Consider the following 10,786-nt stretch of genomic DNA (forward strand, 5'->3'; position numbering starts at 1 on the left):
TACTGATGTATTGAAAAAGAGATCACTGCTTTTAAATACTTATGTTAGTCTGGTACTAAAACAACAGAAAAATGATAGGTAGGAGAAATGTGCCATGTAAAAAGAAGCCACAAAAACTATCACATCACTGTACTAATTTTCCAACAAAACATAAGCCATTGAATTGGAAACTCAGGAATAACAGCTTACTCAGCAAATGCATAGGGCTACCTGCCAGCTATTGAGTCACAGCAGAGTGTTAGTGCCACATGTTTTTCACAGCGGCTGAATTTTCATCGAACTCTGCAGTATAGCAGGTAGGAAACTATCACAGTCAAAGGAAAAAGACATGTCTGTGTAAACAGTGATATGCAAATCAGGCTGTTAATTAACAGGTCTAACCAGTTAAGCAGAATGAGAATTAATCAAAAAACTGGGAACATGGAGTTTCTGCAGATGCTTAACATTTTGTTTTACCAAGGGTCAAATTCTGCCTACTTTATTCCTAAGCAAGATCAGTCAAATCAGCAAAATTAAGACATGCTAAAGTTCAGTATAATGTTAAGTGCCACCTGTAGAATGCCATTTTCTCAAACTGAAGCAAATACAGATGTACTTGCTAGCTTGCATGATTCACAGAAATTAGATTACTGTATTTATGGTCTTTCAAAAACAAAGAAAAATGTAAAATTCCAACTCATTAATGTTTTACGTGTTTTAAAGATAATGCATATGGGAAAAATGAAAGTGTTCTAAATTGTGAGAGGGAGAGACTTACTAAAAATAAAGAAGATTGCACCTAATTTAATAACAAGAATTCCCGCCCTGCAACTGAAGTGATTTGTAATTTCCCATGGAGAGAAAAGGCCCCCCTCCCAGTGACATGTTTTCTTCCTTGCGCTGACTCTGTCACTCACTTGACCCTCGGTGAGTCCATTCAACTCTTCAAACTAGCAGGAAAATACTGGGGTTTTTTGAGGGAGTTAGTTTTCTGCTCATTCATTCAGATGAATGAGCTCTTAGTAGCATCTGATGAGTACCTGAACCAACAGAAGGAAGATGAAGGGAGTAGCACGCTGCTGCAAATGAGGGGGAAAAAAGGAGTAAGTAGTGACATTGCCCTCTTGGAAGTTGTGAGCTACTGCACTGGCTCAGACATCGTGGAAGACAATACAAAAGATGAACTGCCTTAAATTTACGCAGGAAAACATCTGAGGATTTTTTGTTTCTTACAGTTGGTTGTCAGCCCTAAAGTAGTCTCTGTTTCTTAAGGTCCCTAAGAACAGTGCTTGTTATATTTGACCACATTCCACTTTCCATTAGTAGCATCTATGCGCTCCACATCTGCCCTGGACAATAAAGGTTTTCTGGAATTTTGGATAAAAGTAACAGTAAGCCTCACAACTATGATCATGAAGAAGGTCCCTATCCTGACGAAACTTCCCAAAGCAAATTCTTACTAGCTTTCTGTGGCTTCTGTCCTGTTTGTGAGTATAAATTAACATTACTTCACAGAGATTCAGATCTCCTATCAGTTATTCACTGCAGGGATTGAAACTTTGATTAGCAAGATTTAAAATCACTTGGTCACACTATGGTTTTTTGCTTCCCTCTCTAAAAGCAGGGATCATAACTTTAACTAATGCCAGTGAAGTTCACCTTTGTGAAGCAATATAAATTGTAGCTAAGAAAACAAGATACCAGCAACTCTGCTCACTTAGGGAAGATAAAGGAGGGAGATAGATATAAAAAGCAGAATTGAGAGCAGAGTACTCTGAAGCCCAAAGTTCAGAACTAGGCACTACCTCCAGTCTATCACAAGACTGATTTTAATAGATTTCAGAGACACTTTAGCCACAAAGCAATTATTTTCCCTTGGATTCTGTGCTCAGTGCATCTCAGAGCAGTTCTAGAAGTAAAACTATACATAATGAGCAAAATCAGAAATCAAACAGCTCACTGCTCTGATTCTGATCTAAAATCGATTTAAAAAGAAGTTGGCTAATTAGGAAGCTCTACAGAGTGTCACAGTCAAATGAAAAGAGATCTGTCTCAGAAATTATTATTAAAAATAGTTAACTTGCCACCTAGATCCATAGTTCCATTATTTTTTGTATCTGCACTAACCAGAGACCAGCCTGAAAAAAACACTGGGTTTATGCTAAAACTGTGGCAGTGTCTATAGTAGGAATCAAACTGTTTTTTCTTTAATAAAATATGGGCACTATGGTGAGAAAACATAAGTCAGTCATACAAGGAAAAAAGATTAGAACTTTCCTCTATTATCACAGAGTCCTAGTTCTCTACAATTACACTACGGAAGAGTTGAAATATGTTCAAAATCCTGTCTCACTCCCAGTCTGTTCAGGACAAAATTTTGCTATCTTTCCTTTCCTTCCTCTTTCTTCTTTTGGGATCCATCATACGTACATCATTTCTCAAGCACATATGGATTTTGCAGCTCGGCCTCTACAAATAACAAATAACTAAGATACTTTACTTTTAAAGACATGTCATGAGCTGAAGTTACAAGCCTGTGGCAAATTTAGTTGGTTTTGTTAATGAAAATTTATAGCTTTCACTGTGAAACATTTTCTCTATGACCAGACAAACTGGAAGCACTCCAATTCAACAGCAGCTCTTTACAATATATTTTTTTTAAACAGTAGCATTAAAAGTATATCTGCTTACCCAAACCACATTAGCTCTGATTGTGCCAGGCATGATATATGCATTTACTAACACAATAAGAAGTCCCTATTCCAAACAGCCTGCAGTCTAAGCAGACAAAATGAAGGAAGAGAGTGACTGTTTTGTAAAAAGAAAACTAAGGCAAAGTTCTGAATCATAAACAATATAAGCTTTAGGACACAAATAAACTATCACAGATCTGGGAATAGAACAAAGATTTTCTCAGTCCCTCTCCAGTGCCTTAGCCATAAGGCTTCTCCTTGTGAGTAAAATGAGTACAACTTAGCATTGAACTGTGAAGGCTTTTAATCAAGTAGTATTTGTCTTACATATAAACACAATGTTTTCTCCAAAAAGCAAACCAAACTATTTTTCCGACACCATGAAACTTTTTAATGACTTTTCTATTTACAACTAAAATGCAAACAGCTGTGACTGCCTTTATATCCCATTTACTTGTCTTTTTCAGTAGGATATCTACATTTTCTCCTCTACCTGAAACTACTTGTGGATTTTTGAGAAACAAAGAAAATATTAACAGTAAAACTGAGATTTGTTTATCCTGCAAGCGGATGCCTGACTGGCAAGAATCATCATCTTCAGAATGTTTGCAGATGTGCCTGAAATGCCGTCCTTTTTTAAGAGTTCCAAGACAGCAGTGGTAACACACCAATACAACACCCTGAAACAAAAAGAGATCTTTTCCTTCTTTGTTTACAGACTGCATATGGTAACCCTGAAATGGTTAATGACCAAAGCAGGCCCTCAGCATTACATGAAAGTTAGCACCTTGGGTGGCCTTATGCCCTAAACCATTATAAAGCATTGACTCAAGGGAGATCAATACCAACATATCCTGGCAGTCCTGGAGTTTGGAGCTTATGAAATCTGACAAAATCGCAGCCTGAAATGGCAATTGGCAGAGAATGACAGGATTTTTTATTGCTCTTATTATACTTCACAAATAAACCTGTTTGGTTTATGTTTATCAGAAAAACAACAGAACTGTTTAACTTCAGCCTTTATTACTATTTAAGGCCTCACATTTTTCTTCCTCCTTCCATCAATAGGGCCATTTTCAGATGAGGGCTTGGGGGTTTTGGTTTGGTTTTAAAAGAAGGAGATTATTCAAATACAGGACCAGAAAATTTTGCTACAGTTACTAATACCATATTTCCAAGCAGCAGTCAGGGCAATGTGTAAAATCTTCTGGAATTAATAGAGCAAAGAGGAAAAGGAAAGACGGCAAGACACTGTATCTTAACAGCCAGATGCCAATTACCACTCTCTGTTAACAAAACACAGCCATCTACCGGAGGTGTCTTTCTCTCCCCACTTGCACAAAGCAGCAATTCAATTAGAGGTCTCTTCCTTTCAAACAGCTCAAAATTTTAACCAGGTTGCACCTAGAAAGATTAATGTTCTCCATTTCATTGAAGCCATTATTACGCTTCTTTATTGCCACCCTAGTTATTATAAATTATGGCTCTTTCACTATTTGATAAATTCTGTAACTTTCATCTTTGTGTGCTTTCAAAGTTCACCCCTAAGAAGCAGGTCTTCTGTATAAAAAGAAAAACTCTTGATCACGTGAGATAGTTTAAAGAGGTCTGTATCACATGAGGTGAGGTGTCAACAGAAATTTGCCATGGTATGTGCTTCTAGTTAATGCCACTTGTAGTACACTAAATGTATTTAGCATTATTAGACCCTTCTTTTTTTTTCTAGCTGAAAAATTTGTAATGCTTTATTGGTTGCTCTGTTTCTCGGGATTTAAGGAAGGAAGTTACTTGTGCCCATATAGCAATACCACCAGCATTCAGGGTTAGAAGCATAAGTCAGGAACAGTATAAAATGAGGATCTAAATAGAACAAATGTGAAAGAATAATCATTTGAAGGCTTCTGGGGGAGGGGTTGCTTTTGGGCATATGAGCCTTCAGTCTACACCCAGATGATGTTTTATCTTTATTCTCTTCATCTAAAGATGGCTACTTCAGATGCAACTCCTAATCACAAAGTCTCTAATCCATTGGTGACTAGAAGCTTTGGGGATTTACCGAGGCAATTATTCCTCCTTCTAATTCTACTCTTTTTTCCCCTATGCTTTTACTGCTGGTATGATGCCAGGAGCCCCTATGACTGATGGAAGATAGAAAGAAGCATGTTTAAGATGAAGCACTCCAGTAGTAAGTCTATCATCCGTTTTGCTAATCGGCCATGTTGAGCCTCTGCAAAGAACTCAAGGCAGGCAGAAAAATGTGGGTTGAACAGGACATCCATATAGCAAGCAATCCTTCCAACACACAATTTGGAAATTATGAGCTGTTTCAGTGTATAATCAGCAGAAAAACTCCTCACTTTTGTTGTATTAGTTTGCCAGCTCACTGCACTGAAATGGTTCAGCAACGGAATGACCAATGAGTCGGAGAAAGGATTTGGCCAGAGGCAAGAGACAGCAACAAGGCAGCCAGCAGTCAGGTTGCCTTGGGCTGCTAGAGAGCTACAGCCTTAATTTCCTGTCATTTTTTACCTTTGATTGGCTTATCAAGAGGTCAGAATGGGAGCAGTGCTGTTGTAAGGAAATGGGAACACACAGCTGGAGGAAAAGGAGAACAGCAGCACTATAGTGGCCCAGCTTAGATTAGTTTAAACCACTTGAGTCACTGTGTCCTATGTTCTTCAGTTCTGTTTCCATAGGCGAGATGCTTACGTATGATTAGTTCCCTCAAATGGAGTAGCAAAGATATTTCTGAAGGGTTGTTGGTGAGAGATCGCTAAGCAGTCTCACTGTTAACATCTAACCTGCCTACTCGAGTTTCCATCTCACTCTTGAAGCGTGGAAAGGCTTTAAGAGAAAGTAGCCTAACTTGTAAAGTGAGGAGAACTGATAAAAGAGAAACAATGGACCTAACCGAGCTACACACTTGCAGTATCTAAAAGCTTCGGTTTCCCTTTCTGTCAATAACTAAGGTACTTTTGCACATCTGTGAAACACCTAGTTCATTTTTCCGTTTTTCTCTCCATAAAAATTCCTATTGAATCAAAGGGTCTGGGAGTTATCCTTTAGTGTGGAAAACCAACTATTGGTTACAGCTCTGCAAGGGTAAAAGCTCTAAGGAAAGAAAGGAGAGAGAGAAGATCTTGTTTCTATTTAAAACTAAACAAAATATCTAGCTAAAGATTTATTGACTTCACTTTCAGTTTAGGCTCTCTAGATAACCTTACTAATAAGGATGCAGTGTCATTCAGAAAGCAAACAGAAAACTGAGAAAAGCAAACAGAAAACTGAGAAAATCAAAGGCAACAAAAGAGCCAGGAATTGAACCTTTCATACTACCTGTTGCAGTCTTTTTCAGCTGTTTGTTTACTGCGTCCTACAGATGTGACTCAGTTACAAGACCTCAATTATTTGTGGAGAAGACTTAGTTTGTGCCACATTCAGCCCTCAGGTGCACAAGCTCAACATCACCAGAACTCTATGCAAGCAACTAACTGTTCTTTAGTATCTTAAATGGAAAAGATTCTTTTAGTATTCCTACTGAAGAAGAAACTCACCACTTAAATATGTTGTAGGATACTTAATATCCTTTGCCTAATTTCTCTCTTTTTCCTTTTTCACTGGAGCAGCAAAATACTCTGTGATCTGATATGCGTAGTACTTTGCAAAAATTTAAACTCTTCTAGAACTCTGTCATTCTTACAGTACCATTATTTAGTAACTTTAAAATAATCCTGCATATTTTTCTATTGCTTCCAGAGAGCCTGCAAATTTACAAAGCTTTTCAGAAAATGACTGTGTAACCTAGAACAACCAAACTTGTGTCTGTGGTTGGGCAGGAAGGGAAGGAGAGAAACCTGGAAGTGCAGGTGGATGACAAAAGGTACTTGGCAGAAAAAAATACTGGCAACCACTCACCACAGATAAAGTGATTGTCTCACGACATTTTATGGCATGATACAGCAAGTCATGCCATGTTATTGGCGGGGGTGGAATTATCTTTTAAGTAGATGTCTGAATTTTTTTCACACTTCATGGATAATAGATTAATTTTTTAATGAACTTCCAATAATTTCTTTTTAAATATATGACTAAAATAACTAACAATGTTTTTGTGTAGCTTAAAGGTGTTTTTCTAGACTTGTCTAGGGACTATATAATGTATTTCATTGGCTCATCATATAATAGCTAACAATGTTTTCTTCTGCAGTTTGCAACATTTCTGCTACATTAATAGAATGATATGAGCCCATTTCTTCAGCTAAATAAGTCATGTGTAAGTATTCTCATTGATTAGTTGAAAACTGCATAAGGTAGCAAAGACGTCAGCACATTTCAAAGATACTGCATTCATATCTTGCTAGGATTCAGCCTGTAATCACATGTATAATTCCTTTGACCCTACACCCCTCAGTCCAGTCAATTTATACCACTTTTATAAAACCTTCAAAATTATACTTGATCCAAAATTGTCTGCATGCAACTACTAAGAGCCAAGAAAAAAAAATCAAAAAACAAATAAGCCATGAAAAAAGTAACCCAAAATCACACAGGTCAGGAAGTCTATAAATGACACTATTCAAACAGATGTGCTCTGATTTCTGATGTGGTCTGTAGACTAGACCAGATTATAACCATTTATCCAAACTTCCCAACTCTTGTAAAGTGCTTGGAACATGATGTAACAACTTTCAACAGACCAGAATCTTTTGTAAAATACTAATCATTTCATAATCCCACATGGACTCCTGGAACTGGTGAATGTCCCTGAATTCATTAACAGCTAGGATTACATTCGAGAATGTTCCTGGACACATACTCAACAGTCACAAGTCGAACCTCCTATAGAAGCTCGCCAAGCACAGCTTATATCACAGAGCACTACAGCTTCAGGAGTTGCTCAGGTAAGCATCTTAGCTTGTTTCTTCTGCTATTTTAAAAATTTTGCTCCAAGAAAGTAAAGTTTTTAAAGAGGCCTTGCTGTGCTGCTGCTCAGTTCTGTTCCTAGCAGAAGACCCCTTAAAGATTGTCTCTAAAATCCATGTGGTCTTCTAAGGCTGCACAAAAATCTGGTATTTACAGCGCCTGCTGGGAAGGTGACACCTTCAGAGCTCCTTGGTTTTCCCCAGGCAGGGTCACAACATGACACTGGCTCTCACTGTGTCCTTGTTCTGTGGATAAAGTAGTGCCGTAGTGTCACCTAGTGGGAAGTTCTGCTTGCTGCCCCTCTTTTTACAGCACCAACAAACAACACATTAAATAACAAAAAGGAAAATCAGTGTGGTTTTTTACCTGCTTTCTGATATTCCACATTCAAGTCCACTATACTCTTATTAAAAGCTTCTCTTTTTTTCTTCTAAAAAATCCGGCAGTAGTTCAGAGTAGAACAACACATTTACTACACTTCTCCTCAGACTGTTATTTAATATGTATCTGATATGGTCTTAACTGGCTGATTTAAATATATACCAAGTTCTGTTGCTGTTCTTTGATTCCATGCCAGTATCTTACTGCAAGTTTCTCTTCAATATTCTACTTTATGTTTTCATTTTTTACTACAATGAAACACATTTCCACCTAATACTATTTCCATTTCCTCTGAGGGACTCTAATGACTACTGAAATGAGTTTCAAACAGCTGATTCTTTCAGTAATAATAAGGATTTTCTCAAGGATGGTACTAGCTGGTACACTGAGATCAGAGAGCATAAAGCTGTTGTTTAAAAAAGAGTAGTGGTGATGGCTTTGACTCAATACAGGTGTGATAACACAACTGGAAATAATCTTTTTAAAAAAAAATCACTCTGCTTAGAAGTGATTGGAAGGGATCTTACCTAATTAGCTGCACTAGAGGTAGAACAACAGCTAAAACTGTTGTCTCTAATAACTTAATCACTGTTATAATAGGGGAACTTATTCACTGCTTTGGAATATCTTGAGGGGTCGGTTTTGGTTTGGTGTTTGTTTGGATGACTTCCCAAAGGAAACTTGTTATCATTTCCTAATACTGTTTTTCCTCACCCAGCGTTCACTTACCCCTTGCACAAGGGGAAGAACGATTTAGTGGTCTGAGGACTGGGGAGGGGGGGAATAGTAGAAATGAAGCAATGAACATTTTATCAGTATTTGATACCACTGGAATCACTGGAAGATAACTTTTAATAGTTGTACTACTTGCATGTATAGCTTATTGCTAGAGTGCCAGCGCAAAGTGGTTGCTCAGAGCTTGGTGGATCTAGCTCTACTCAGCAACCACTGAATTGTTCTTGCTAAATGCTGTGATTTGTTTTGCTCTGTGAATTTTCTATAATATGCTGTTAAACACACAACACACTAGGTTTGTTTTTTTTCTGTTATTCCAGCTACAGCTACACTTGGTATTAATTACTACTAGCCTTTTAAAGGCAAAAAACTCGACTAGATCATTTGTACCGCAATCTATGTTTTGCTGATTGAAGATGTTATGGGAACGCAAGGTATAACTGACAGCTAATCACGAAAGTTCACCCTTTAGCAAACAGTGGCATTTTTGCTGATTTTAAAATATTTAAAGTGTGTGATTCATTTGAAATGTTAAATGGCAAAAAGGTTTCTTAAAACATTACCCCAAAAAAAACAATAAATCTGAGATAAAGAGGAATTAACCAAACAAACTGTCTTGCTAAGTATCATTGCATGAAAATTAGTATTCTTTTCAATATCACTGAATGCAAATAATATAGCTTCTCTTACTGTAAAATTAACTATCTTCGATTTTGGCTATCCGGACATTTGTCTTAAATGTACAGTGTCCTGATTAAAATAGGAATCGTTCAGGAATAATCTTTTTCTATACTTTGAATTTGCCATTATTTAAATTTTTTGAATGCGATTTTTTTCCCGTTCTCTTAAGAAGATGGAGGAAGGGGGATGGTAAAACCAAACAAGGCTGTGCAAGATCTGCATGAAGAAGGAACCGAATTTCACTTAGCTCAGACAGCTTCATAATGATACTTTCTCTTCATAAGCATCTTTTTCATTTCTATGGTTAGGAAAAGCAAAAATTAGTAAGTGGGCCACTTAGTTTCCCAACTAACTTTTCAGTGAGACCTAACAATTTTAAGTCTCAAAAATTCTATTTTTGTGATTACACAGAATTGACATTTGTGTACTCTGGCAGACCTACACAAGCATATAATGGGCTTTCAAAAGAAAACACCGCTCAGCTTCACATGAGTAGCAAGAGCTGGACTAGTGGTCTGTGAAGAGACTACAGTTGCGAAATATCATCTGCAGAAGACAGATGTAGAAATAAACCCACTGTCAAAGCTAAAAGTGAGTAGTGTTATTCATGCATAGTGCCTAGTGCCCCTCCTTGATAAATCTGTGAATCGAAACCAAAATAACACCACTCTTTTTTTTCATTCTTTTTTTTAATGTGCTTAAAACTGTATCCTGTATAAACTACATCCTCCTTGGCTGCCCCAAATGACTCCTTAGGAAATTGTACTTTGTAAACAAAACAAACCTCTTTAACTTAAGGTTGACTTACAATGTTACAAGACCTCTTGCTTGCTTTAAAATAAGAAGTAGTATGAGGAAGCACAGCATTTAATACATTTGGTGGCTGACTTCATAACATTGAAGTCATTTTGACCAAACAGTCATGAGTGAAGCACAATTAAATCATATGGCTGTGTAGCAAAATATTTTTAGCAAATATGCACAATATAAAGTTTCCTATTTGATCTCAGCAGACACCTGAAACAAAATGATTAAATGTTTCTGTAATAGTAACATAAAAGAAGACAATCACAGACTATGTGGTAGTTTCACTTCGTATTTTTACAAAGTAGCTAAGAGTAAGGCTGTAAAGGGGAGTCCAATCCATCATTACCTTAAGGGAGCAACATACTGAGAGGTAAATAGGAGTCTTGGTTTGCTCTCACTTTTTCAGTCACAAAACTTTTATCCCCTATTCTTCAGACATACTGAAATGAAAAGTTATTTCAATGCTTAGAATTCTGCTTTACTTCTCTAGCCAGTATTGCCCTGACTCTAATATTGGGTGGATAGTAAAAGGCAGAAAACCAGTGTCAACTCTTACTCAAGGCAAACAGAGGTGTGTTCGTACAGTC

The sequence above is a fragment of the Opisthocomus hoazin genome, chromosome 22, assembly GCF_030867145.1.
Source record: "Opisthocomus hoazin isolate bOpiHoa1 chromosome 22, bOpiHoa1.hap1, whole genome shotgun sequence".
Classification (NCBI taxonomy): domain Eukaryota; kingdom Metazoa; phylum Chordata; class Aves; order Opisthocomiformes; family Opisthocomidae; genus Opisthocomus; species Opisthocomus hoazin.